At 50.2% G+C, this 27,447-nt stretch overlaps 4 non-coding genes across 4 annotated transcripts; 3 read left to right on the top strand and 1 right to left on the bottom strand.

Annotated features, from left to right (window-relative positions):
- Positions 1-8,669: 8,669 nt before the first annotated feature.
- TRNAS-CGA lies at positions 8,670-8,751 on the top strand. The gene has a single exon. It is a non-coding gene; the product is annotated as a tRNA-Ser (tRNA).
- A 6,115-nt stretch (positions 8,752-14,866) lies between these two features.
- TRNAS-UGA lies at positions 14,867-14,948 on the top strand. The gene has a single exon. It is a non-coding gene; the product is annotated as a tRNA-Ser (tRNA).
- A 2,451-nt stretch (positions 14,949-17,399) lies between these two features.
- On the bottom strand, positions 17,400-17,493 carry TRNAI-UAU. Its single transcript has 2 exons — positions 17,456-17,493; positions 17,400-17,435 (listed from the first exon to the last, which is right to left on the bottom strand). It is a non-coding gene; the product is annotated as a tRNA-Ile (tRNA).
- A 9,456-nt stretch (positions 17,494-26,949) lies between these two features.
- TRNAR-CCU lies at positions 26,950-27,022 on the top strand. Its single transcript has one exon. It is a non-coding gene; the product is annotated as a tRNA-Arg (tRNA).
- The last annotated feature ends 425 nt before the right edge of the window (positions 27,023-27,447 follow it).

Genomic DNA, 27,447 nt, shown 5'->3' with positions numbered 1-27,447 from the left:
GCTTTCAAGCAAAAGAAAGGAAGCTATCTGTCAAGTCCCTACCCCAAGCACTCGTAAACGGCTCAGGGCATTTCTGGGTATGGCAGGCTTTTGCAGGAAATGGATCCCAGAGTTTGGACTGTGGGCTAAACCCCTGTACGACTGTGTAAAAGGAGCAGATCATGACCCCTTCTATTGGACCCCAGAGGCATTTAAAATCTTGAAAAGGAAGTTGATGGAAGCCCCAGCTCTGGGCCTGCCGGATCTCTCTAAGCCGTTTCAGTTGTATGTACATGAACGAAAGGGGGTGACCCTAGGAGTGCTCAAACAGCTGTTAGGAGCATGGAGACGTCCCGTGGCTTATTTTTCTAAGCAACTGGATCAGGTTGCAAAGGGTTGGCCGGCATGTTTACGGGCAGTTGCAGCTACTGCCCTAGTGCTTGAGGAAGCCGAGAAGCTAACATTGGGAGGGGTTATGCAAATCTATACTCCCCATATGGTCCGAGCCTTATTGGATGCAAAGGGAGGGCTTTGGCTCACCCAGGCTTGGATTGCTCGGTATCAGGCTAAGCTGTTAGAGAACTCTGAAGTCACCTTATAGTCTTGCCCCTCCCTTAACCCAGCCACTCTCTTGCCAGAAACAGAGGAACAGGAACATGACTGTTTAGAGATCATAGATGCCCAGTACTCCAGCCGTCCGAATTTAAAGGATGTACCCCTCCCAAATGCAGATTATGAGTGGTACACTGATGGTAGCAGTACTGTAATAGATGGGCAAAGGAGGGCGGGTTATGCTGTTGTGACCCTCCATGACACTGTGGAAGCTGAAGGTTTGCCTGCTGGGACCTCTGCCCAGCTTGCCGAACTAATAGCCCTGACCCGTGCACTTGAACTGTCAAAAGGAAAGCGGGTCAACATTTTTACTGATTCAGAGTATGCTTTTGGTGTGCTGCATGCTCATGCTGGCCTGTGGAAGCAAAGGGGAATGCTGACAGCCCAAGGCTCCCCAGTCAAGTAAGGGCCCCAAATCCTCCGGCTCCTAGAAGCCGTACAACTTCCCTCAGAAGTGGCGGTGGTACATTGTAAAGCCCATCAAAGGGAGGATCAAGATGTGGCCAGAGGTAACGCCCGGGCAGATAGAGAGGCTAAGCATGCTGCCACCCTGCCATCCCCTCAGACTGAGAACGCCCATATGCATGCCCTTATCCCATCAGTAGGGGAGCTTCCAACCCCTCAGTACTCTGGGGAGGAAAGACAGCTAACTGACAAACTTGGTCTCTCAGAAAAGGAGGGATGGCTCCATTCCCCGGAAGGGAAGGTCCTCCTACCAAAGGGCCTGATCCGGCCGGTGCTGCAGAAACTACATCAAACCACTCATGCTGGCAGGGAAGCACTTACCCAACTAATGGGAAAATACTTTATCACTTCCGGACTCCGACCCCTGGCTGCCCAGGTACAAGCGGACTGCTTAATCTGCCAAAAGAATAACCTCTGACCGGGACATCCTGTGCCACCAGCTGCCCTAGAACCCACTCCAGGCCCCGGACAAGTGTGGCAAATAGACTTTACTGAGTTTCCCCGGACCCAAGGGTTCAAATATCTCCTTGTCTTAGTGGATCGGTTCAGCGGATGGCCAGAAGCCTTCCCATGCCGTAATTGCACTGCCAGAACAGTGGCCCTCAAGTTTGTTAAGGAGATCATTCCTCGCTTTGGACTCCCCAGGTGGATGGAATCTGACAACGGGACACACTTCACGTCAAAAATCATTCAAAGCATCTCACATGCCTTACAGATCCCCTGGAAACTCCATACGCCCTGGAGACCGCAAGCCAGTGGGATAGTGGAGCGTACCAATCAGACCTTTAAACGGCATCTCTCAAAAGTGTGCCAAGAAGCCTCACTGCGATGGCCTGACGCTTTGCCCCTCATCCTACTTCGTATCCGCGTTCTCCCTAAGGGTAGATTAGGGCTTAGTCCCTTTAAAATTATGTTTGGAAGGGCGTGGCCTATGAATGGCACCCCGGTTCTGTCAGGGGAATGGGAGTTGGGTAATGGTTTTTTGTCTCAGTATATGTGTTCCCTGTCTGCTGTTCTCTTGTCTCTTCACAGGTATACCAAGGATTCCCAGCCTCTCCCCTTGGACTCTCCCATCCACTCCTTACAGCCCAGTGACTCCGTGCTTGTTCGTACCTGGAAAGACGAGCCTCTCCAGGAAAAGCGGAAAGGACCCTATACCATCCTGCTGATCTCCCATACAGCGGCAAAGATCGAGGGACACAAGAACTGGATCCATCACTCTCGTCTGAAGGCAGTACCAGCCCCCTCGTCAGCAGAACAGTGGACCGTCCAGCCTGCTGCCTCCTCATCTAGTGACGACCTCGGGCTAAAGCTACTGTTTAAGATACACAAATAGTGGGCACCTTAACGCCAAAATGGGCCCACCCAGGTACTGGAGACCCTGGGTTGGGAAGACTCTGGTAATAATTAATTGGGTAACATTGTTATTCTCTGTATTGGTATTTCCAAACTGTGCATATCGGGAGCATAACTCCTTTGTTTCGCTTGCGCACCATGTTGCTACTTTAACAAACCAGACTGATTGCTGGGTATGTGCTCCGACTCCACTGTCCCCCAAAACGGGAATGCCCTTTGACATGCTGCCCCTGCCCCTAGCAGAATTAGCTGCCACCAAAGAGCAGGAAAGAACAGACTCGCCGTTCTGGAACAAGACCTCTTTACAGCAAGCCACCTATCAGGACCAGGAGTATTCAGTTGCAGTACTCATGGAGGGAATATTATGTTTTACCCGAAACCAATCTGGTCAGTATGGGTGTCCTGTGGGGAAAAGCTCCTGCATTATTACACAGTGGGCTGATGGGTATTGGATAAAGACCAAAAGGGGAGGCCAGCAGTGTGGCTGTAATGGTTCCTCCCCTTTTAGGGAAACTCTTATGAATAATCTTACCACAAAAGAAAGGTTTGGAAATATAACTTGCCATCCAGTTAATATCTCCAATGTAGCAAGCCAATGGTGGGTTTGTAGTGGTCCCTATGGCGAGTGTAATTTGGACGGCACAATTAGAAACACTCCCACTTGTACCCAATCAGGAGGATGGGATGCCCCCTTAGGGGCATATGAACTGTTTGGAAAAGCAGCCAAAGCAGCCTTAAATAGCCCAGGAATCCCCTTAAGAAACAGTCCTTACTGGGCCCTACAGGGTCACTATTTTGTATGTGGCCGAAAGGCTTACAAGGTGCTGCCAGCCAACTGGACAGGTAGCAGTAATATAGCTCATGGAGTTCCTCATTTGTCAATAACTGCCACACTGCCCAAAGAAAAGATTAGAAATGCCCGAGACACCTCTGTTGAGTCACGAGAAAAGACCCTGCGGCGACTGACTACGGCATTGGAGGGCAATATAAAAAAATCCCCTCACAACCGAGAAGCTTGTAGGGTGCTCTGTACTGGGAATAGCGCCACTGTTTACCGGGCCAGCCATGGCATGCATAGGCTGCTATACTGTAAGGCTGCAAATGGTACTTGAGAAGGTGGCCTTAGAGTTAGAGGACTCGGTTAGTGATTTAGGGTCAGCAGTAAAAACATTAAATAAAGAGGTACAGCAGCTCAGGACCTTTTCCCTCCAAAACAGGCTGGCTTTGGACTATCTCTTGGCATCCCAAGGCGGGGTTTGTGCCCTCGTCGGGCCCCGATGTTCTGTGTATGTAAATGATAGCAGTTGTGAGATCTATGAAAAGGTGGTACAGGCTGAGGCCCATGCCCGAGCCGGAGCACAGGTTGCCTATACTGCCCCAGAGAGTGATTGGTTGCAAACCTTGTTTTCAGGCTGGGGTTTGTCGTCTTGGCTTGGTGGTTTATTTAGCCTGTTATCGAAACTTCTCTTTCCTGTATTGCTTGTATTACTGGTATTATGCTGTGCAGTATCATGTGTCAAGACCCTTTTGCAAAAGTTAATAAGTCATTCTCTTCAGGGCTATCACAAAGTGCTTATGCAAAGTCCTATTGTAAAGAAATAAGTAGCCCAAGTGAGAAAACTCAGAGCCAAGGCTGTTGAGTGTTCTCAAAGGAGGGAGTTGTTGGGGACACTGGGCATGGCCACTAGGTAACTCGAGGGATGAAAGACCACGAGTGTCGATGAAGCCCCCTCACACTAGGCCCAAGTGTCCTTGGCCCTCCGCCTGGAGGCACTCCCAGCAGTTATGCTGAGGATCTGCAACAATATGCTGCAGAGTCAGACTGCCTGAAACTAAACAAGGCCAAACAGGGCAGATATGGAAGAACAATGCTGAATAAAGCAGCTTTATGTATGGTTTAACAGATGGTTCAGAGAACAAGGGAACTAGCTGGTAACTGGATTGGCTGGCTATATGGATACTTAGGGCAGCTTGCTATTGGATAAGTATGCTGAAGAAAGGATGTATAAAAGCCTGTGTAACTTCCTGCTCTGTGTGCAGGATTTGAGATTCTATTCTCCCTGTACCTTCTTTGAAGCTTCAAATAAACTTTTCTGCTTCTCCACCCCATTGTGATTATTGGGTGACACACACCGGGCAACGAATCCCTGCGGTTGCTTGCCTCTGGCACTGGGTGCCGGCAACATTGGGGTGTAGGAGGGGCGGTGGGGTGTAGGCTCAGGGTGGGGGGGGGAATTTGGGTGCAGGAGGGGTTCTGGGCTGGGGCAGAGTGTTGGGGTGCAGGGTCTGGAGGGAGCGCCGGGCTGGGGATTGGGGTGCAGGCTCTGGCTGGGAGCTGCTTACCACAGGTGGCTCCCAGTCAGCAGCTGGCTGCTGGCATCTCTGTGCGTGCAGCCCCTGGGAGGGAGGGGGGCAGCAGGTCTCCATGTGCTGCCCGCACCTGCAACGCTGCCCCTACAGCTCCCATTGGCCAGTTCCAAGCCAATGGAGCTGCGGGGACAGTTCTGGGGGCGGGGGCAGCGCATGGAGCTGCATCACCCTCCCCTTTCCCCACGGGCCGCAGAGATGTGCCAGCAGCCAGCCGGGTCTGGGAGGGGCCCGGGGTCAGGGCAGGCAGGCAGCCTCTGAGCCCCGCTGCGCTGCTGGACTTTTAGCGGCCCAGAGATCGGGATCGACCAGGCGATCGCAATCGACGGGTGGTGACCACTGTTATAAGGAGTAAACTGAAATGGCCACGTGATGGTGCCAGAGGCTAAGAAATGAAAAGCCCCAAGATCCCTCACTCCTCATTGACTCTGAACAGGGATTTATTTCAAATCCCTTTAGTTCTGTGGCTGGTAAAATATAAGGACCAAGCAATTTCAAGAGTTCTGACCCTGGGGTTGTGGATGCTGTAACCGTATCTCAGACTGAAAAATGATTTTAGATCTGATTCCTGGCAGCTTCCCAAAAGCAAACCCAATTGGTTCTTCCCTACAATTGGTGATCCTGGGCAGCAGGGGATCCCCTTCATCTGCTGGGGAACCTCTCTGGGTCCCACTCTCAGTTCTCCTTGATTTTCCAGCACTTCAGGTGCTTCTGACTCCTTGGGGAGGTTTTCCTTGCAAGGTCTGTGTGTGAATCTTTGTGTGTAGAAAGCAAAGAGTGTGGGACTGTCACTGAGCTGAAGGATGGAAATGGTTGGTTGAGAGAGATGGGGGAGAAGAAAATAGTCCCAGAAGCAGAGGTGCTGGAACGGGCGGGGGAGGGATTGGGGCCTGGCCCCCAACTTTTAAAGGTGGGAGGACTATGCCCTCCAACTCTTTACCAGCCCTAAGGAAAAGGGACTGCAGGAGAGGGTGGAGAGGAGCAAGCGGAGGGCAGGGTCTTGGGGAGATGGGGCAATGTGGGGTTGGGATCTTGGGGGGAGAGTGGGAGCTCAGGGGGAAGGGGTGGGCCACAGTTTTTGTGCCTGTAGCCCCCCGACTTTTAGAGGGCTTCCGCAGCTCCTGCCCACAAGGATGACAAAAGATTAGCAGGCTATTGTTTTAACTACTCGACCACTTTGTGAGGTGGGCTTGTTGTGACTTAACTGTTTCTAAGGTCTGTGCTGCCTGTTCATTGGCTGACTGAGGATGGTGCAGGGATGGTTTGGCTTTTGAAAAATCTTTCTCTGTGGTATTATAAAGGAGTAAGTGACAGGAAGAATACCCCCCCTCCCCCGCCCTTGGTGCAGGGAGCCGGGTTTGCTGCTCAAATTCTGTATTTCACCAATGTCCAGGTCTGGGAATGTCCAACAAGGGCAATTCTAATGGGAAGATGGATGCAGGGCACTTAACCTGTACAGAAGTCCTGTGGCGGTGGGGTTGGAATTAAGAATATTTTGAGGATCTTTGGGGAAAAGAGACTTTACTGACAAGGTTTGTCTCTGTTCCTGTTTCACCTTGTGGTGTTTTGTCGAGAAATTACTGTTAATTTTTCTATTATATTAATAAAACTCTAAACATTATTTAATCAATCGTAAACATAAGTGTCACCTGAATTTCCCCTCTGCTAGCAAGAATGAACTGACGTTTATGACTTTCTGGGAAGGGCAGAGACAGTAAATTGGGGGATTTCAATGGTGGGTGGGTGTTTTACGCTCCCATCTCAGTGCACGGAGTGAAATACTCAGGCAATGTCTGTACTGCACAATTATGTCACTGGAACTGACACAGTTATTACATTGCTTGGGTGTGTGCCCACTTGGCTCCTTGTGTCAGCAACGCGCATCCTCGGTCAACTGCCGCGAGACCCAGCTAGGTCGGGGCTGTCCTGGGCTCCGTGGGGGGAGGGCTCAGCTGGGAGAAGGGGCAGACGAGGGGAGTTTGTCTCTGATCTATAAGGGCTTTGTCAGCAGGAAGCTGTAGGTCACATGCTGGGGGTGACAGTGGGGTTTGAGCTGGGGCAGCAGCAGCAGGGGAGCAATGTGTGTGTGTGTGTGTGTGTGTGTGTGTGTGTGTGTTGGTGTGTGTGTTTGGGCGGGGGATTCACTTGGTAAAAATGGACCTGCCAAGCCTCTCCTGCTGCTGGAGCAAAAGCCTCTCATTTATCTCCTCAACTCCCCTCATGAAAATCTCCACCCCTCCCCCGGCGCTGAGGGACCCCCTCGCTCCCATGGAGATTTTTAATTGTTCTAACTTGTCCTTGGCCTTGTCCAAACGGTTTTCCCAGACAAATTATCAAGGACATTTCAAATGAGAAAAACAAACCAAACCAAATGCAAACCCCAGAAACCCCCCCACACACAGTTTGGGTCTGAATTTTTCTACTGAAATTTGGAGACAATAAAACTCATCCCTCTGATGGCCAGAACCGAAAGCTAGACCTCCCCCCCGTCTCTGTGACTTCGCTACCAAACCACCAATGCGCTAACACCTCTTGTGAGACATTTTCCTGCACAGTACTGCTGCTATTCCATGGTTCCATGTGTCACTCGTTTCTCTAGCACAGGTCAGTCCCTGGCCCTGTGCTCCACACATCCTCATTCACATCAAGCTGCAAGTTGAGAATCATTTCCCATTCCCGCTTTGTGGGAGGGGAGACTTTTGAAAGCCCTCTCTGTGCGACTGCACATGGCAAAGCAAAGAGAACAAACCCCAAATCCCTCCTTTGCTTTCAGAGCCAGGTTTGCTGTTGGAATTCTGTATTTCAGATAAAAAGAAAAGGAGTACTTGTGGCACCTTAGAGACTAACCAGTTTATTTGAGCATGAGCTTTCGTGAGCTACAGCTCACTTCATCGGATGCATAGCATATCGTGGAAACTGCAGAAGACATTATATACACACAGAGACCATGAAACAAAACTTCCTCCCACCTCACTCCCCCGCTGGCAACAGCTTATCTAAAGTGATCCTCAAGTAGAGCCATTTCCAGCACAAATCCAGGTTTTCTCACCCTTCCCTCCCCCCCCCACACACACATACAAACTCACTCTCCTGCTGGCAACAGCCCATCCCCCTTTGAAACCCCTCTTTATAATGCGCATGATAATCAAGGTGGGTCACCTCCAGCACTAATCCAGGCTAAATGCAGTGCCTTGCATAATGACAGGTTTCAGAGTAACAGCCGTGTTAGTCTGTATTCGTAAAAAGAAAAGGAGTACTTGTGGCACCTTAGAGACTAACCAGTTTATTTGAGCATGAGCTTTCGTGAGCTACAGCTCACTTCATCGGATGCATAGCATATCGTGGAAACTACAGATTAACACGGCTGTTACTCTGAAACCTGTCATTATGCAAGGCACTGCATTTAGCCTGGATTAGTGCTGGAGGTGACCCACCTTGATTATCATGCGCATTATAAAGAGGGGTTTCAAAGGGGGATGGGCTGTTGCCAGCAGGAGAGTGAGTTTGTATGTGTGGGGGGGGGGGGAGGGAAGGGTGAGAAAACCTGGATTTGTGCTGGAAATGGCTCTACTTGAGGATCACTTTAGATAAGCTGTTGCCAGCGGGGGAGTGAGGTGGGAGGAAGTTTTGTTTCATGGTCTCTGTGTGTATATAATGTCTTCTGCAGTTTCCACGATATGCTATGCATCCGATGAAGTGAGCTGTAGCTCACGAAAGCTCATGCTCAAATAAACTGGTTAGTCTCTAAGGTGCCACAAGTACTCCTTTTCTTTTTACGAATACAGACTAACACGGCTGTTACTCTGAAACCTGTATTTCAGATGACGTCAAGCCTGGGCATTGCGATTATTTACCAGTTTCGGTGGCATTGAAGCAGTAGTGTGCTCGCAGCTGTGATGGCTGAGTGGTTAAGGCGTTGGAGTCGAAATCCAATAGGGTTCCCCTGTGCAGGTTTGAATCCTGCTTGCAGCGAGGCCTGTGTTTTAGCCAGTGTCAAGGTTCCTTCCCCACTCTGAACTCTAGGGTACAGATGTGGGAACCTGCATGAAAACCTCCTAAGCTTACTTTTACCAGCTTAGGTTAAAACTTCCCCAAGGTATAAACTATTTTACCCTTTGCCCTTGGACTTCCACTGCCACCACCAAACGTTTATCCGGGTTTATTTTATTAGGAAAGCATTGTTTGGAAACGTCTTTCCCCCCAAAATCCTCCCAACCCTTGCACCCCACTTCCTGGGGAAGGTTTGGTAAAAATCCTCACCAATTTGCATAGGTGACCACAGACCGAAACCCCTGGATCTTAAGAACCATGAAAAAAACATTCAGTTCTTGAAAAGAAGAATTTTAACAGAAGAAACAGTAAAAAAAAAAATCACCTCTGTAAAATCAGGATGGTGAATATGTTACAGGGTAATTAGATTCAAAACATAGAAAATCCCTCTAGGCAAAGCCTTAAGTTACAAAAAGACACACAGACAGGAATATATATTCTATTCAGCACAGCTTATTTTCTCAGCCATTTAAAGAAATCATAATCTAAAGCATATCTAGCTAGATTACTTACTAAGTTCTAAGACTCCATTCCTGTTCTGTCCCCGGCAAAAGCATCACCCAGACAGACACAGACCCTTTGTTTTTCTCCCTCCTCCCAGTTTTTGAAAGTATCTTGTCTCCTCATTGGTCATTTTGGTCAGGTGCCAGTGAGGTTATCCTAGCTTCTTAACCCTTTACAGGTGAAAGGATTTTTCCTCTGGCCAGGAGGGATTTCAAAGGTGTTTACCCTTCCCTTTATATTTATGACAGCCAGTCTCTAACCTGGGCAATACTCTCTACAACCCCTGAGATGCTCTCAATTCTCTCCCCACCCCAAGTAAATCTTCTTCTGCTCCTTTCATAGAGATCCCTGGGACTCCACCTCACACTGTCCCCCTGAGGTGTGAGGCAAACTCTCAGCACCTGAAGCCTCTGCCACTCACCTAATGCCCCCTGCCCCATAGATCAGCCATAACCCTGGTTCTGTTCCTCTCTCCAGAGTGTGAAGGGAGCCGTCAGTGCAGCCAGAGGCACCGACTCCCTGGGTGCTATGGGGCTGCAGCACGAACAGAAACAAAAAAACAGGTGCTCAGCGCCCACTGGCAGCCAGCTCCCCACCCCCGGACCTCCCACCTGCTAGCAGGCCTGGCCCACAAGCTCTTCCTCTTCTCCTTCAGCTCCTCCCCTCTGCCAGTGACCAGGCATGCGGGAGGACTGGGGAGAGGAAGAAATAGGGTGGCATGGCAAGAGACTGGACAGGGGTGGGGGCAGGGGTCAAGCAACCCCCAGGAAGTCTCCAAGTCAGCACCTCTGAGTACAGAAGCCTTCCCTGAGTCTGAGCTACCAGGATCCCTGCCACAGAGCAGGGTGCACAAGTCTCAGCCTCCCTTTCCCACACATGGCTCTGGACACCACCAGGAATGATTTGGCTCCTGGCACTCAAGAGCTGAGTGCCTGGACAGGGGCTTGAACCCTGGCCCCTCCCATTAAGAGCCTGATGCTCTATGGACTGAGTTGGCCAGGCTTGCTGAGAGCCTCTGCCCATCCTCTTTTTCTCCACGCCCACTGCCGATTCCTCCTCCTCTTCCTCCCTCTGCACCTCAGGGTCAATAAATCTCTGCACCTAGACAGCCGGCCCGCCCGCTGCACCCCAATCCCCCCATGCCTAAGCCTCCCTGCCAAAGTCCTGCACCTGGCTCCATAGAATTAAGTCTCACGTCTCGCTGGGAACTCGACTTCTTGTGCCCAGAGAGTCTCTGCCCCCCTCAGTAGCTGACCCGAGAAACACAGTGTCCACCTTTTCGAAAGAAGTGCTTGGAAAGGCTTTTCTCTTGTGGTCTAATCATAGAATCATAGAATATCAGGGTTGGAAGGGACCTCAGGAGGTCATCTAGTCCAACCCCCTGCTCAAAGCAGGACCAATCCCCAATTAAATCATCCCAGCCACGGCTTTGTCAGGCCTGACCTTAAAAACTTCTAAGGAAGGAGATTCCACCACCTCCCTAGGTAACACATTCCAGTGTTTCACCACCCTCCTAGTGAAAAAGTTTTTCCTAATATCCAACCTAAACCTCCCCCACTGCAACTTGAGACCATTACTCCTTGTCCTGTCATCTTCTACCACTGAGAATAGTCTAGAACCATCCTCTTTGGAACCCCCTTTCAGGTAGTTGAAAGCAGCTATCAAATCCCCCCTCCTTCTTCTCTTCTGCAGACTAAACAATCCCAGTTCCCTCAGCCTCTCCTCAGAAGTCATGTGTTCCAGACCCCTAATCATTTTTGTTGCCCTTCGCTGGACTCTCTCCAATTTTTCCACATCCTTCTTGTAGTGTGGGGCCCAAAACTGGACACGGTACTCCAGATGAGGCCTCACCAATGTCGAATAGAGGGGAACGATCACGTCCCTCGATCTGCTCGCTATGCCCCTACTTATACATCCCAAAATGCCATTGGCCTTCTTGGCAACAAGGGCACACTGTTGACTCATATCCAGCTTCTTGTCCACTGTCACCCCTAGGTCCTTTTCTGCAGAACTGCTGCCGAGCCATTCGGTCCCTAGTCTGTAGAGGTGCATTGGATTCTTCCGTCCTAAGTGCAGGACCCTGCACTTATCCTTGTTGAACCTCATCAGATTTCTTTTGGCCCAATCCTCCAATTTGTCTAGGGCCCTCTGTATCCTATCCCTACCTGCCACCGTATCTACCACTCCTCCTAGTATCATCCACAAATTTGCTGAGAGTGCAATCCATACCATCCTCCAGATCATTTATGAAGATATTGAACAAAACCGGCCCCAGGACCGACCCTTGGGGCACTCCACTTGATACCGGCTGCCATCTAGACATGGAGCCATTTTGTTTTAAACAAAGACCAGGGAAAGAGCCCACTTGGAGACATCTTCCCCCCAGATATCCCCGCAAGCCCTACACACCCCCTTTCCTGGGGAGGCTTGAGAATAATATCCTCACCAATTGGTTACAAAATCATCAAAGACCCAAACCCCTGGATCTTGGAACAATGGAAAAATCACTCAGGTTCTTAAAAGAAGGATTTTATTTTAAAAAAAGGAAGATAAAAATCATCTCTGTAAAATCAGGATGGAAAATACTTTACAGGGTATTCAGATTCAAAACACAGAGGATCCCCCACTGGGCAAAACCTTAAAGTTACAGAAAACAGGAATAAACCTCCCTCTTAACACAGGGAAAATTCACATAAAACAAAAGATAAACCAATCCGCCTTGCCTGGCTTACCTATACTGGTTGCAATATTGGAGACTTGGATTAGGATGGGTTGGAGAAGGTGGATTTCTGCCTGGCCTCTCTCAGTCCCAAGAGAGAACGACTCGTAACAAAGAGCACAAAACAAAAGTGTGCACAGAGGTGGTTTGGGGAGCAAAGATTGAGGAGGAGTCATGGGGTGAAGAATCACAGGATGGGCAGAGCTCTGGGCTCGGCTTTACCCCTCCTGACACAGGTGGCGGGTGGAGAGCGGAGCCTTGCAGGTGTGTGAAATCTGCCTTGCACTCGGTAAAGGAAGGGACCTCGGTGTCTGCTGGGTTGGAATTGTATTTTCCGCAGGGCAAAATGATTGGCAGAAGCTACTCGCTTAAAGAAAGTGGGTGCTCCGGTTGAGGTTTGAACTCATAACCTAAACATCACTCTACACAGCACTGCTCTCTAGGTAATGTGGGCTAACCCACTGCACCACTGGAGCCCACAGTTAGTGCCCACTCTCATTGTTCCATGGATGGATTGGGGGCGAGGGGGTTGCATTACCTAAAACAAATCCATAGGAAAGGCTGCAGGACAGCAGCAGCAGAGGTGGGGAGCCTCCTTCTGTGTGATCGAGCTGGTTCCCACCTTCCGCTGCTGAGGGGAAGGTTGGTGCTTTGAGCCACCCAGTGCTGGAACTTCTCCTGGGTGAGGTTAACGAGACTCTGAAGAAGCGAAGGGAAGACTTTTCTATTCCGGCCGATCTTCATCTGTCTCCTGTGGCCCTTCAGGCTCTCTGCTCCCCTGTTGGGGCAATGCAGAGGCAAGTCCTGACCTGGGTGAGTCATGGAGAGGCTGTGTCCCATGGTGTGTGTGTGGGAGAGGGGTAGTGTAGGGTTGGGTTGGGCTCCAGGGGAAAAGGTGGGTGTGACAGTATGTGGGGGAGGGGGAGGGTGTGTTTCTTAAGATATAAATGAGGGCAAACACAGGGGTAGTGACAGTGAAGCCCCGGATCTGAGTGTTATGACCCTGTGCAGTGCTGCCATTCACCTTCCCCTCCTGTGGTCTCAGCTGTCATTGAATCCAGCATTTTTTCACCTGTCATCGTCCCAGAGGTGTCGCACATGCCGCAAATACAGAGTGTCCCTCTTGGAGACGCGAGGACAGGAATGGATTTCAGCTGCTGGACAGCTCTGCTGGGTTTTCTACATTCGCAAGGGCAACTGCTGAGTGTTTACATTCATTTCAAGCATCCCCATTCAGCGGACCCCTGAACACACTGGAGGTGGGTGTGGAAATTGATTTTCATTTGAAAAAGGGAAGCACTTGGATTTGAACTAGGAACCCATTGCCCTCCAGGCAAATATTCACCTACTGAGCTACACTCTCAGCAAAGACTGCCCTGTGTCGCCCAGAGCAGGAACAGCTTTGAACCTGCGGGTTAGTAAATTTTATCTGTATACAAACCCCACGGCTTACAAAACCCCCACACCCACTCTGTGTCACCAGAGCACAACAACTTTCCTTGGAGCACACACTGCTCCCCAGCTCTGTGCCCTTCAATCTCCCCAGCATTGCTCCAATGCCTTAAAGGAACAGGGCACAGGTAACTCGAACCCCTTCATCCTGATAGATTTAATGCACAAATAATTCCATGTAGACCAGAAACGCAGAGCTCCTCTGAGTGTCAGCCTTATCCCTGTGTAGGTCCCCAGCAGTGAGTGTGGCCTACAAGGCAGAGGTCACTTTTTTATAGTTTGAACATTTGTGGTTCTCCGGTGGAGTTATTGTCTCTCATACGGCAGACCACTAAATCCCACTGGGGATCTGGACGGCGGCGCTGCCATGCAATCTGTAGCCGGAGCAGGATATCGCTGTGAGGGGTGAGCCGCCCCAATGGGATGTTCCAGAGACAGTGACTCCGGAGAGGATTCGGAGACATGGTGGAACTGAACGTCAGCTCCCATTGCGCGGTGGTGGCGAATGTGATCTGTGGACACCTCCTTTCCATGTGTCAGCGCTTTGCTGGCTGGGTTGGATCCAGAACCCTGAGTCTGTCATGCTGAGTCATGTCTCCGAACACATTCCTTCCCCAGCCCCAGACCTCATATGGCCAGTGAAGAGCTGAGTATTATTGTCCAATGTAGAAGTTACAGAATTTAAACTAGGAAGAATGGTCAATTTTCCCATCATTTCAGATCTTTACATCCAAACAAGATGATTTTCTGAATGACCCATCCTCGTTCAACCAGAAGATGTTGGGGGTGGGATCTAGGAGTCACTGGGGAAAACACAGAGACACAATTTCCTTTGCACAGCAAAACCTCCTTATGTGTTTTGTCTGAGCCAGGGCATTCAACTCCAGTGAACCCTTCTCTCCTGCGATGGCAATGGTCAGACAGATGGGATGTGGCCACCTGCATCCCTGACAGGGAGATATTGGCTCGGCTCTTTCTTTATGCTGCTCTTGTTAGTCCATGAAACATCAAGGATGGAATGCAAGGCTGAGTTCACGCACCAACCCCCTGAAAAATGTCCATGCCCTGGAGAAATCCTGACCCCTGCTATTGGAATGATGTGCTGGAGATTTGAATAGGAAAGGGACTGTCTGAATTGTCAACATGGGGAATGAACAATGATCAACAGCAATGTCATTAACACAAACACACTCTCATCATGCTCCAGCCGGAAGGGAAATGGGCAGGAATTCTTGCTGTTCAGCCATGGACACACTTACACTAATACACAGCCGTGAGTTTGCTGGGGAAGGGATCTGAACAATTTGAAGTGACAATTCTGTGAGAACTGAATCATAGTGTAGTGAAATAGCCATACATCACGTAGTTGTGGCCGAGTGGTTAAGGCAATGGACTTGAATTCCATTGGGGTCGCCCCGCGCAGGTTCAAATCCTGCCAGTGATGGAAGCACAAGAATGTTATGACTACTGCAATCTTAGTGCCACAGCGTGTGAACTGGAGCCAGATCTGGTCTCACTCTGAGGTTGTCTACACTTAAAACACTGCTGTGACACTGCGATAGCACTTTGGAGTAGACAGTTGCTACAGCGAGTGGAGGGGTTTTCCCATCGCTGTAATAGTTACATTGACGGAACAATTTTTCCTTCTATTTAGCTCTATCTAACCAGGGCTTATGTCAGCTTAACTGTATTGGTTTGGGGGTGTGGATTTTTCACACTCTGAGACACGTAGCTCTGCCAGTTAAGTGTCCAGCGTACACCAGCCCTTAGATCCCTCTTAGGATTTCCATGCAGGCACTGAACTGTGAGAGGAAAACATCAGCTCACAAACACAGAGACTGAATTCCCCACAGTTAATCTCTCTGCACTTTCCAGAATGTCACAAAATTCAATTCATTCCTGCTAGGAGAGAGAAAAAAAAAGTGACACAAAGTTTTTGGCTTGATTAAATAAAGTTAAGGGTTTAATTACTACAGTAAAAATATGTACCGATTCCTCTAAATAACACAATAACGTGAGATAAGAACAGAGACAAATCTTGTCAGTGAAGACTAATTTAACAAATGATCTTCCCATTATTAATTTCCACTGTGCCCCCACTGCAGGTCTGGGCCCCTCCAGTGTAACTGCTCTGCATTCGCCTTCCTGTTAGAATTGGTTTTGGACATTCCCAACTTTGGAAAATTGTGCAACTCAGAATTTGAATAGTGACCCCGGCTCCTTCCTGCACCTGCTCTACATCGCTACACAGCACCTTCTCCACCTGCAGAGTCACCCGCCAGGTTCAGCGGGGACCCCTGGCAAGGACAGTGGGTGCAGCTAACAGCCCGGTGTGCCTGGCAGTGAGGCAGGGGCAGCCCGAGGCTGGAAGCTCTGAGTCAGCTGTAGAGAAGCAACCCCCCACACACACAAAAGTACAGCGATTGAATTCCCCAACTTTAGCATCATGACGCCCTGTAGAAAGCCCCACGTGTACGTTGTTTTTTCACAGGGCAATGCAAAAATCAGGTGACACCAATTTTGAAGTTTGAGTAAATAAAGTTTCGGAGATAGTTATTAAGCTCGCAAAAATATGCCAAAGATCCCTCTGCATAACACCGGAAGGTGAAATAGGAACAGAGACAAACCTTGTCAGCAAAGGCTAATTTCCCAAACGATCCTTGTTAGAATAGAGATATTCAGGCCTGCCTGTAAAGCCTATACTTTAAGAGTACAGGCTTTTTTTTATCACAGTGTATTTTTACTGTGTGTTTTCATCACTTAGCTAGTTACGGGGTACAAAACAAAGAATCAAAATCACAGTCTGCCTGTGCGCGGGCCTTCTCTCCCCAGGAGAGTCTGAGGCTGGGTTCTTAGGCTAAGGCCTTTGGCTAAGCTGCAGGGGAAGTGAACGGTCACATCCTCACATCCCAAACCCATCCCATTGAAATACGGTGGTATTGGGCGGTTAGGAAGACGATCCTGTCCTGATAGTGCCCATCACCACCAGATACAGAAACAGATCTTAAGAGAGCCTCCTGTCTGGCAAGTAATCCCTTCTCAATGGTTGTGGTTGTGAAACCCTCATTTCAATATGTTTTATCTTTACGGCCCCCACTTTTCTGTTGTCAATCTGTCTGGTTCTCTAATTGTTTCTGACTGTTGTATAATTAATTTTGCTATGTGTAAGTTCATTAGTGTAGTGGGATATAATTGGTTAGAGAATTATGTTACAATATATTAGGATTGGTTAATTACATTTCAGTAAAATGATTGGTTAAGGTATAGCTGAGAATATTACCATATAATCTGGAGTCAAACAGGAAGTGGAAGTGGAAATTGGAATCATGTTTGCGAAGTGGGGGAATGGGAACGGGGAACAGAGACACAGGCAAGGCTCTGCAGCATCGGAGCCAGGAAGGGGGATGCGGGGTAAACGCTTTGCAGTGTCGGAGCTGGGAAGGGAACACTGGGGAACAGAGTCTATCGGTGTATAGAGATAAGCCCCAGTGGTGTGAAGGGCTTCAGAATATGCTTCCTTGGAAACTAACCCCAGGAAACATCGCATTGTCTGCACTTCAGACTTCTGGTCTTTTGCTGCTTGCTGCTTGCGTGACAAGAACTGGGGAAGAGGGCAGGGGAAGAGAAAGCCCTCTAACAAAATGGCTACCTTACCCCCTCCCTCCCCAGGCGTCAAGCATCCGCAGGACTCGAGGCTCTGCTTGAGGGATCCTGGCACAGCGGCTGGTGGGGGAGAAAGGATTGTAGATTCTGACCTGCACTCTGGAGAGGAGGGAATAATTGAAGGGGGCATTTTTGAGTCCTCCCCCATCCTCAGTGTCCCCTGGGCTGGCATTCTACCCTCCACAGGGCCAAACAAACAAGTGGGTGAAACCATTTGGTTAATGAAAACCAGTGCTCCAGGTGAGGCTTGAACTCACAACCTCAGCATAGCTCCTCTCAGCACTGCCCTATAAGTACTGTGCGCTAACCAATTGCGCCACTGGGGCACCTGGCTATAGCTGCTCTCCCAAGCCCCTAGGGTGAGAAAGGCGAGGCGTGACCCCCCAAAACATCTCAGTGGAGCTGAGAGCGGGAGGAGACAAGTGTTGGTCCTTGGTGGGGTGGGTTCTTCTGAAGGGTTCCCGGCACCATTTGACCCTCTTGTTCTTCTCTGTGCAATACCAGAGCTGACTGAGACTCAATGGAGAGCCTTGCTGCAGATCAACAGATCTGAAATCCCCGAGAACCAGGTCTAAGCGTTAGTCCTGCTTTGGGACAGTGTCTCTCAGGCAGGAAACTGCCGAGTCTGTGCAAGCGGTGAGGATCCCTCGCTAACAGCTGAGATCAGTGAGAGCTGTGTGAAGCGCCGGGACCCAGGGGTGTGTGAACAGGGGGGCACAACGCCCCAGGACTTTTAGAAATGGGAGGGCTCTGCCTTACCACTTTGTAATGACCATAAGGGCGAGGGAGGGTGGGGAGGGGGCGGAGAGCAGTGATCGGGAGGTGGGGTCTTGGGGGGAAGAGTCAGCGCAGGAGTGGGGCCTCGGGGAGAAGGGGTGATGCAGGTGCGTGGAGTCAAGAGGAAGGGATGGGGCTACCGTTCGGGCTCTGGTGGCCGCTACTTTTAGGGAGCCTGCACCGCTCTTAGTGGGACCGCAAGACATCCCAGAGGAGAGAGGGTGGCCAGCAGAGCAGTGACAGGGTGGAACGGCAAGTGACTGGCAATGTGGGCAGACAGGGGAGAGAGAAAGGGGCTTTCCCCCCAGGGGGTGAGAGGTGATCTCTGGGTTTTCATTGACCCAGGACAGCAGCTGGGAGTGAGGTGCAGTGAAGGGAGGGGCACTTCCAAAGAGCTTTTGGTCTCTGGATTTCAGAGCCCGAGGCATAAGGACACCGCCGAGCGTACTGTGGGCGGGTGTTTTGCTCATAGTGTCGTGTTATGAATCCTGATTGTGGTGTTTTCCAAAGTTAAGACAAGGTGATTTTCCTCCTTTTTATTAAAGTTTCTTTTCTCCACTCAGTGCTGGTGAGTGAGGAAAGTATGGCCTCTGAGAGGCACCCAGTGGCCCTGGTTAGTTTCCCCAGATTACTGGGTGGGGGCTTAAGCGGATTGTGTGCTGTACTGTTGAAGAGGAGCCCCAAGCACCCGAACAGGGAATTGTAACTTCAGCCTTCAGATTAAGAGCCAGATGAGGGAAGAGCATCTTCGCAAGCAGGCTGGCTAACCTAGTGAGGAGGGCTTTAAACTAGGTTCACCAGGGGAAGGAGACCAAAGCCCTGAGGTAAGTGGGAAGTGGGATACCGGGAGGAAGCAGGAGCAGGAGCGCTCGAGAGGGGAGGGCTCCTGCCTCATAGCGGAATGTCCGGGTTCCAGTAACACAAACACAGGTAACTAACCGCTTTCATGTTCTCTCCACAGGTACCATTGCGGAGAGTGGACCAGATGATATGTCTGGGGGGAGAAAGCAGAAGGAGACTCCGCTGGTTGGAAGGCATGAGATGCGATGTCCTGAGGTTGGGGGTTCCACGACCACCACTCCCAAGAGGAGAAGGCGGGTGGTGGTGGTCGGGGACTCTCTCCTCCGGGGGACTGAGTCATCTATCTGCCGCCCTGACCGGGAAAACCGAGAAGTCTGCTGCTTGCCGGGGGCTAAGATTCGCGATGTGACGGAGAGACTGCCGAGACTCATCAAGCCCTCGGATCGCTACCCCTTCCTGCTTCTCCACGTGGGCACCAATGATACTGCCAAGAATGACCTTGAGCGGATCACTGCGGACTACGTGGCTCTGGGAAGAAGGATAAAGGAGTTGGAGGCGCAAGTGGTGTTCTCGTCCATCCTCCCCGTGGAAGGAAAAGGCCTGGGTAGGGACCGTCGAATCGTGGAAGTCAACGAATGGCTACGCAGGTGGTGTCGGAGAGAAGGCTTTGGATTCTTTGACCATGGGATGGTGTTCCATGAAGGAGGAGTGCTGGGCAGAGACGGGCTCCATCTTACGAAGAGAGGGAAGAGCATCTTTGCCAGCAGGCTGGCTAACCTAGTGAGGAGGGCTTTAAACTAGGTTCACCGGGGGACGGAGACCAAAGCCCTGAGGTAAGTGGGAAAGCGGGATTCCGGGAGGAAGCACAGGCAGGAATGTCTGTGAGGGGAGGGCTCCTGCCTCATACTGGGAATGAGGGGCGATCAACAGGTTATCTCAAGTGCTTATATACAAATGCACAAAGCCTTGGAAACAAGCAGGGAGAACTGGAGGTCCTGGTGATGTCAAGGAACTATGACGTGATTGGAGTAACAGAGACTTGGTGGGATAACTCACATGACTGGAGTACAGTCATGGATGGTTATAAACTGTTTAGGAAGGACAGGCAGGGCAGAAAAGGTGGGGGAGTAGCACTGTATGTAAGGGAGCAGTATGACTGCTCAGAGCTCCGGTACGAAACTGTGGAAAAGCCTGAGTGTCTCTGGATTAAGTTTAGAAGTGTGTGCAACAAGAGTGATGTTGTGGTGGGAGTCTGCTATAGACCACCGGACCAGGGGGATGAGGTGGATGAGGCTTTCTTCCGGCAACTCACGGAAGCTACTAGATCGCATGCCCTGATTCTCATGGGTGACTTTAATTTTCCTGATATCTGCTGGGAGAGCAATACAGCGGTGCATAGACAATCCAGGAAGTTTTTGGAAAGCGTAGGGGACAATTTCCTGGTGCAAGTGCTAGGGGAGCCAACTAGGGGGGGCGCTTTTCTTGACCTGCTGCTCACAAACCGGGTAGAATTAGTGGGGGAAGCAAAAGTGGATGGGAATCTGGGAGGCAGTGACCATGAGTTGGTTGAGTTCAGGATCCTGACGCAGGGAAGGAAGGTAAGCAGCAGGATACGGACCCTGGACTTCAGGAAAGCAGACTTCGACTCCCTCAGGGAACAGATGGCCAGGATCCCCTGGGGGACTAACATGAAGGGGAAGGGAGTCCAGGAGAGCTGGCTGTATTTCAAGGAATCCCTGTTGAGGTTACAGGGACAAACCATCCCGATGAGTCGAAAGAATAGTAAATATGGCAGGCGACCAGCTTGGCTTAATGGTGAAATCCTAGCGGATCTTAAACATAAAAAAGAAGCTTACAAGAAGTGGAAGGTTGGACATATGACCAGGGAAGAGTATAAAAATATTGCTCGGGCATGTAGGAAAGATATCAGGAGGGCCAAATCGCACCTGGAGCTGCAGCTAGCAAGAGATGTCAAGAGTAACAAGAAGGGTTTCTTCAGGTATGTTGGCAACAAGAAGAAAGCCAAGGAAAGTGTGGGCCCCTTACTGAATGAGGGAGGCAACCTAGTGACAGAGGATGTGGAAAAAGCTAATGTACTCAATGCTTTTTTTGCCTCTGTTTTCACTAACAAGGTCAGCTCCCAGACTGCTGTGCTGGGCATCACAAAATGGGGAAGAGATGGCCAGCCCTCTGTAGAGATAGAGGTGGTTAGGGACTATTTAGAAAAGCTGGACGTGCACAAGTCCATGGGGCCGGACGAATTGCATCCGAGAGTGCTGAAGGAATTGGCGGCTGTGATTGCAGAGCCCTTGGCCATTATCTTTGAAAACTCGTGGCGAACGGGGGAAGTCCCGGATGACTGGAAAAAGGCTAATGTAGTGCCCATCTTTAAAAAAGGGAAGAAGGAGGATCCTGGGAACTACAGGCCAGTCAGCCTCACCTCAGTCCCTGGAAAAATCATGGAGCAGGTCCTCAAAGAATCAATCCTGAAGCACTTAGAGGAGAGGAAAGTGATCAGGAACAGTCAGCATGGATTCACCAAGGGAAGGTCATGCCTGACTAATCTAATCGCCTTTTATGATGAGATTACTGGTTCTGTGGATGAAGGGAAAGCAGTGGATGTATTGTTTCTTGACTTTAGCAAAGCTTTTGACACGGTCTCCCACAGCATTCTTGTCAGCAAGTTAAGGAAGTATGGGCTGGATGAATGCACTATAAGGTGGGTAGAAAGCTGGCTAGATTGTCGGGCTCAACGGGTAGTGATCAATGGCTCCATGTCTAGTTGGCAGCCGGTGTCAAGTGGAGTGCCCCAGGGGTCGGTCCTGGGGCCGGTTTTGTTCAATATCTTCATAAATGATCTGGAGGATGGTGTGGATTGCACTCTCAGCAAATTTGCGGATGATACTAAACTGGGAGGAGTGGTAGATACGCTGGAGGGGAGGGATAGGATACAGAAGGACCTAGACAAATTGGAGGATTGGGCCAAAAGAAATCTGATGAGGTTCAATAAGGATAAGTGCAGGGTCCTGCACTTAGGACGGAAGAACCCAATGCACCGCTACAGACTAGGGACCGAATGGCTAGGCAGCAGTTCTGCGGAAAAGGACCTAGGGGTGACAGTGGACGAGAAGCTGGATATGAGTCAGCAGTGTGCCCTTGTTGCCAAGAAGGCCAATGGCATTTTGGGATGTATAAGTAGGGGCATAGCGAGCAGATCGAGGGACGTGATCGTTCCCCTCTATTCGACACTGGTGAGGCCTCATCTGGAGTACTGTGTCCAGTTTTGGGCCCCACACTACAAGAAGGATGTGGATAAATTGGAAAGAGTCCAGCGAAGGGCAACAAAAATGATTAGGGGTCTAGAGCACATGACTTATGAAGAGAGGCTGAGGGAGCTGGGATTGTTTAGTCTGCAGAAGAGAAGAATGAGGGGGGATTTGATAGCTGCTTTCAACTACCTGAAAGGGGGTTCCAAAGAGGATGGCTCTAGACTGTTCTCAATGGTAGCAGATGACAGAACGAGGAGTAATGGTCTCAAGTTGCAATGGGGGAGGTTTAGATTGGATATTAGGAAAAACTTTTTCACTAAGAGGGTGGTGAAACACTGGAATGCGTTACCTAGGGAGGTGGTAGAATCTCCTTCCTTACAGGTTTTTAAGGTCAGGCTTGACAAAGCCCTGGCTGGGATGATTTAACTGGGACTTGGTCCTGCTTTGAGCAGGGGGTTGGACTAGATGACCTTCTGGGGTCCCTTCCAACCCTGATATTCTATGATTCTATGATTCTATGATTCATACTGAGAAAGAGGGATGATCAGCGAGTTATCTCAAGTGCCTATACACAAACGCAAGAAGCCTGGGAAACAAGCAGGGAGAACTGGAAGTCCTGGCATAGTCAAGGAATTAGGATGTGATTGGAATAACAGAGACTTGGTGGGATAACTCACATGACTGGAGTACTGTCATGGATGGATATAAACTGTTCAGGAAGGACAGGCAGGGCAGAAAAGGTGAGGGAGTAGCACTGTATGTAAGGGAGCAGTATGACTGCTCAGAGCTCAAGTATGAAACTGCAGAAAAACCTGAGAGTCTCTGGATTAAGTTTAGAAGTGTGAGCAATAAGGGTGATGTCACGGTGGGAGTCTGCTATAGACCACCGGACCAGGGGGATGAGGTGGACGAGGCTTTCTTCCGGCAACTCATGGAAGTTACTAGATCGCAGGTCCTGGTTCTCATGGGAGACTTCAATCACCCTGATATCTGCTGGGCGAGCAATACAGCGGAGCACAGACAATCCAGGAAGTTTTTGGAAAGTGTAGGGGACAATTTCCTGGTGCAAGTGCTGGAGGAACCAACTAGGGGCAGAGCTCTTCTTGACCTGCTGCTCGCAAACCGGGAAGAATTAGTAGGGGAAGCAAAAGTGGATGATAACCTGGGAGGCAGTGACCATGAGATGGTTGAGTTCAGGATCCTGACACAGGGAAGAAAGGAGAGAAGCAGAATACTGACCCTGGACTTCAGAAAATCAGACTTAGACTCCCTCAGGGAACTGATGGGCAGGATCCCCTGGGAGAATAACATGAGGGGGAAAGGAGTCCAGGAGAGCTGGCTGTATTTTAAAGAATCCTTATTGAGGTTGCAGGGACAAACCATCCCGATGTGCAGAAAGAATAGTAAGTATGGCAGGCGACCAGCTTGGCTTAACAGTGAAATCCTTGCTGATCTTAAACTCAAAAAAGAAGCTTATAAGAAGTGAAAGATTGGATAAATGACCAGGGAAGAGTATAAAGACATTGCTCGGGCATGCAGGAGTGAAATCAGGAAGGCCAAATCACACCTGGAGGTGCAGCTAGCAAGAGATGTTAAGAGTAACAAGAGGGTTTCTTCAGGTATGTTAGCAACAAGAAGAAAGTCAAGGAAAGTGTGGGCTCCTTACTGAATGAGGGAGGCAACCTAATGACAGAGGATGTGGAAAAAGCTAATGTACTCAATGCTTTTTTTGCCTCTGTCTTCACGAACAAGGTCAGCTTCCAGACTACTGCACTGGGCAGCACAGCATGGGGAGGAAGTGACCAGCCCTCTGTGAAGAAAGAAGTGGTTCGGGACTATTTAGAAAAACTGGACGAGCATAAGTCCATGGGGCCGGATGCGCTGCATCTGAGAGTGCTAAAGGAGTTGGTGGATATGATTGCAGAGCCATTGGCCATTATCTTTGAAAACTCATGGTGATCGGGGGAAGTCCCAGACAACTAGAAAAAGGTGAATGTAGTGCCCATCTTTAAAAAAGGGAAGAAGGAGGATCCTGGGAACTACAGGCCAGTCAGCCTCACCTCAGTCCCTGGAAAAATCATGGAGCAGGTCCTCAAGGAATCAATTCTGAAGCACTTAGAGGAGAGGAAAGTGATCAGGAACAGTCAGCATGGATTCACCAAGGGCAAGGCATGCCTGACTAAGCTAATTGCCTTCTATGACGAGATAACTGGTTCTGTGGATGAGGGGAAAGCAGTGGACGTGTTGTTCCTTGACTTTAGCAAAGCTTTTGACATGGTCTCCCACTGTATTCTTGCCAGCAAGTCAAAGAAGTATGGGCTGGATGAATGGACAATAAGGCGGATAGAACGTTGGCTAGATTGTCAGGCTCAACGGGTAGTGATCAATGGCTCCATGTCTAGTTGGCAGCCGGTATCAAGTGGAGTGCCCCAAGGGTCGGTCCTGGGGCCAGTTTTGTTCAATATCTTCATAAATGATCTGGAGGATGGTGTGGATTGCACCCGCAGGAAGTTTGCAGATGACACTAAACTGGGAGGAGAGGTAGATATGCTGGAGGGTAGGGGTAGGATACAGAGGGCCCTAGACAAATTGGAGGATTGGGCCAAAAGAAATCTGATGAGGTTCAACAAGGATAAGTGCAGGGTCCTGCACTTAGGACGGAAGAATCCCATGCACCGCTACAGACTAGGGACCGAATGGCTCGGCAGCAGTTCTGCAGAAAAGGACCTAGGGGTTACAGTGGACGAGAAGCTGGATATGAGTCAACAGTGTGCCCTTGTTGCCAAGAAGGCCAATGGCATTATGGGCTGTATAAGTAGGGGCATTGCCAGCAGATCGAGGGACGTGATCGTTCCCCTCTATTTGACATTGGTGAGGCCTCATCTGGAGTACCGTGTCCAGTTTTGGGCCCCACACTACAAGAAGGATGTGGAAAAATTGGAAGGAGTCCAGCGGAGGGCAACAAAAATGATTAGGGGACTGGAACACATGACTTCTGAGGAGAGGCTGAGGGAACTGGGATTGTTTAGTCTGTGGAAGAGAAGGAGGGGGAATTTGATAGCTGCTTTCAACTAACTGAAGGGGGGTTCCAAAGAGGATGGATCTAGACTGTTCCCAGTGGTAGCAGATGACAGAACAAGGAGTAATGGTCTCAAGTTGCAGTGCGGGAGGTTTAGGTTGGGTATTAGGAAAAAGTTTTTCACTAGGAGGGTGGTGAAACACTGGAATGCGTTAACTAGGGAGGTGGTGGAATCTCCTTCTTTCGAAGTTTTTAAGGTCAGGCTTGACAAAGCCCTGGCTGAGATGATTTAGTTGGGGATTGGTCCTGCTTTAACAGGGGGTTGGACTAGATGACCTCCTGAGGTCCTTTCCAACCCTGATATTCTGTGATTCTATGATTCTATGTGCAGCCAGCTGAACTAGCCAGGCCGCCTAAATGTATTCACCCGTCCACCACAAGAGCAAGCCCTGGGTGCTTCTCAGAAGCCTGGGAAAAGCCTCTTGGGGAAATATCTCCTGCACCACCGCCAAAAGGACCCCTTGAGTGGGAACGGTCAGAGGCCTCACTGGGGGGCTGGCCGTGCTTTCCTACCACCTTATGATGCTGGCCGCAGAGAGAATGCTGGTCTGTGGGTGGCCTTCAGTGGGGGTTCGGCATGCCAGGGAGCAGGGAGCAGGCTGTCTGTCTGTCTCTGTGGCTGTCTGCTGGCCACACATGGGCATGTTCCTCCTCTCCTCTTGCCCCACCCACAGTTGCTCTGTGCCTTTTAAGCCTTCCCTGGGAGCTGTCAGCACCAGCCGCCTCTGCTCTAGGTGCCCAGAGGAGGAGAGGTGCGCTGGGCTCCAGCCTGGGACTCTTCCTCCCTCCTGCCTAGCCCTGACTATGAAGCCTGTCCCTGCCACTCCTTTATTCAAGCGCCATATGGGCAAGAGGAAGAGGTTGGCAACTGCAGGTACAAGGACCAAACTTGTGAGCATCAGGTGAAGCAGCGAGAAACACAACGTTCAGGTGTCTCTAGTCAGACTGTTAAGTTCCAGGGCCCCAACCTATTGTGGCCAGACCCTTGAACCAGCTGGACCAAAGACCTATCTCCAGTGGGCATCAGTCGCCCAGGAAGAGGGAAAAAATTCACTCTGGTTCACCCAGAGACACGGAAACCAAGCACCCTAAACTCTAAGGCTTTGCAGCAAACCAGCATAGCCCCAGGAGGTCCCACTGGGATTTGAACTCAGATTGCAGGATTCAGAATTTTGCGGGCTGACCATTACACCATGGGACCTGCTAGCATTTCCATTTCTGGACCCCTGTGACTCTCAGCTGGCTGGCTAGCACTCTGCACTTATTGCTTCCCTCCGGCTGCTTCCTCTTGCAGGACTCTCTCTCCTCCATCAACTGTAGCCCTGCACTACCGGATCTGCAGGTCCTGCCCTGAGTCCCTGCATCCCCCTGCTTTGTCTCCATTCCCTGCAGGCCGCAGAAATGTCCGGGGAGGCCGCCCCTCCCCTCACTTGGTGATCCTGCTCAAATCGTCCAGCTGCAGCCCCATCTCCTGGAACTCGGCCAGCTGACACTGGATCCAATTGTACAGCAGCCCGCAGCCTCCCCCTGGGTCTGCCCCACCTGGTTACTCCTTACAGGCTGACCTGACCCCCCTTCCCACCCCAGATTCCCCCCAATCATCCTACTGGCACTCAGAGCCACAGACATGGAGGTGCTGGAGGAGGGAGGTGTGACTCTAGGGTGGGGTTCTTCTCTAAAGATGGCTGGCAGAAAGGTGGTGCTCAGCTCTGTCAGTGACCTGCCCCGCTGCCTCGCTGCCAGGGGATGCAGACAGTTCTGTAAAGTGCATAAAGGGAGTATTTGGTTCCAAGTGAATGTGAGGAATGTGCAATTATAAGAGGGAATTTCCATTGCTCCTTCACTTATGCAGCAGGGCCCCAGTGGCCTAATGGATAAGGCACTGGTTTCCTAAGCCAGAGATTGTGGGTTCAAGTCCCATCTGGGGTGAAAAGCTGCTTTCTTCTTCTATATTGCAAGGAAACCTTGGTCTTATTTTCACCAAGGAAGCTGGGAGATGTTGGAACGCAAAGTACTGGATCTTGGGAAGAATCCCCCACAAATGTCATCTTCCACTCAACAAACGCTTTCTAAACCCATCAGTACCAAACAGTTAATACTAGTGTTTGTCTGAGAACAGAGTGAAGGGGAGTGTTTACTCCAACGTGTCAATGAACGAAACAGGTGGAAAGAGCAAGGCCGTTCTGAAAGAGAATCGATCTGTCCGGAGACAAAGCAGAGCCTGAGGATGAGCAATGGTGTGAAAAGAAGAGGTTCAAATGTGTGTTAGATGTTAGTTAGGTTGGTCTGGCAAATTTAAAGAAAATACCAATGCCCTTAGCATGATGCGGACACTGGCTGTTTCTGACCTTTTA

Source organism: Chelonia mydas, chromosome 12 (assembly GCF_015237465.2).
Source record: "Chelonia mydas isolate rCheMyd1 chromosome 12, rCheMyd1.pri.v2, whole genome shotgun sequence".
NCBI classification, from domain to species: domain Eukaryota; kingdom Metazoa; phylum Chordata; order Testudines; family Cheloniidae; genus Chelonia; species Chelonia mydas.
Note: the sequence above shows the minus strand (reverse complement) of the source record. Positions and strands in the feature narration are given on the sequence as shown.